Source organism: Crocuta crocuta, unplaced genomic scaffold (assembly GCF_008692635.1).
Source record: "Crocuta crocuta isolate KB4526 unplaced genomic scaffold, BGI_CrCroc_1.0 scaffold299, whole genome shotgun sequence".
Lineage (NCBI taxonomy): Eukaryota > Metazoa > Chordata > Mammalia > Carnivora > Hyaenidae > Crocuta > Crocuta crocuta.
The window spans coordinates 4,369,542-4,371,507 of record NW_027532747.1 but is presented as its reverse complement, the minus strand read 5'-3'; positions in this window follow the sequence as shown (position 1 = coordinate 4,371,507).

The following is a 1,966-nucleotide window of genomic DNA, read 5'->3' as shown; positions in this document are numbered from 1 at the left end:
GCCCGAGGCCACCTGCTGCCTGTTAAATAATGTGGCAATGTTTGCAGCAGACGTTCTTGGAGGACTATGGTGGGTGCCTCAAATGAAGTTTATCATTTCTCCAAATTCCCTCCTGTGTTTGGTCTGGTCAACCCCGCCCTTCTCTACTGGCTGACCCCTACCCCCTATAGGGACTCAGCTCAGACACTCATCCACCCCTGAGCCTTCCTGGCCCCTGCCCGCGGCTCCCAGTGCCAGATGCTTCTCCTCTGCTCCCCACATGTACCCCAGTTTCTCTCCCCTCTCTCTACTCCCCCCCTGATTTCTTTATAAATAGCAAAAGCCCTTTTGTTCTTATCTTTTTTTAAAAAAAAAACGTCTGCCCTCCTCTTCTTACTGCCCAACTAGATAACACTCACCTAGAAGAGAGGGACCCAGTGGCCTCTGGTCTCTCAGCAGGTGGCCACCTGCACGGCACATAGGAAGGGCTCAGGGCTTGTGTCTGCTGTGCCACTCAGAATGACCTGCCTACAGTCAGTAAGAAGTTTGGATCGGAACCGCGATCTGGATCAGTCTGTCCCATTCAAACACCACTGCCTCGCTCCTGAGGGTGCCCCAGGCCAGAGGGAAACGAAAAAGCAACACAGGGCGTCGGACACAAAACAGACCCTTTGAGCCTGGGCAGAGAGGACTCTGAGCCCCTCGCCTTCCGTAATTCCGAAGCCATCATCACAATTGTCCCCACAGCTCTGCATGTTGAACTCCACACGTCTCTCCCCTCCCCGCCTGCCACCGGGCCCCTCCCCCCAGATGACAAGTCATGTCCCTAAGCCACAGCAGTGCGTTCCTCCCCGGTTCCTGATTTCCCATGCTCCACTGGCCTGGGATTGAGTGGCAGCTCGGCTCCAGAAAGCAGGTGCTGTGGAAGCGAAGCGAGCCCCGCAGACAGCGCATTAGGTAGCATCCATCCCGAGGGAGCCCCAAGGCTCCAGGCTTTTCGCACTCCCAACTGTCCCTCTGAGGAGCGGGAGGGCCAGGCCTGCCCGGCCCTGACCAGATGTTTGGGAACGTCGCCAGCCTGCCGCAAAGAAAATTGCTGTTAACTTCTCTAAGGTGTAATAAGTATTAATGAAGCTCCTTTCTCGTGTTTTTGTTTATAAGAAAAGGCTCAAATCAAAGGTGACAGGGGGCAGCAGTGTGTGCCAGAGGGTGGGACTCAGATGCCGGTATGGAGCACTGCCCAAGGAGCCCACGGAGGCAGATCCCTATACTGCCACTGGCTTTCTTGATAGCCTGGAACAGCCCTTTAGCCTTTCTGAGTTTTATTTCCTCCATTGTAAAGTGAGATGGAGAAACTAGGAAAGCTCAACAGTCTGTTTCAGAGCTATAAAATGATGGAAAAAGTGAGACTTTACAGGTGCATCTTCTGAGAAGGTCTGGCAGACTATTAGAGCTCAGAAGACCTGAGAGTCCAGAGCCCAGGTCCTCGCTTTCCCAAGGGTCAGGCTGAGGCCTGGAGGAGGCGTCTGTGCTTGGGTTCGCTCAGAGATCACCGTTTGGGGGCAGAGAGCCAGATTCAGCCCCACAGACCCAGGTCCGGTCCACCCTGCACCTTCCAGACCACTGGTTTCCCAGACAGCACCCCACAGGCGAGACCAGCTCACAGAGAGAGGTAGAGAGGTTCTGTGTGAACTGCTCAAGAGCGAAACTTGAAAGGAGGTGAGCCGAAACTTGAAACGAAACAAGCTGACTGCGTTCTGGCCCAGAGGAAGCTGTGGGCTGGCCGGCCTCAGACCCGGGTCTGGGAGCCCCGGCCAGCGCCTTTGATGGGGCCCTGAGACTGTGCCCCGCTCAGCAGTTTCGGACTGTTTCGCCCCCAACCAAGCAAAAGTTGGGCCAGGTTTCACGCGAAGTACAGAGCTCACATGAACGCCCAGCTCAAAGTGAAACACAGGGCAGTGAGAATTCTCACAGCATGAAAGCAAAT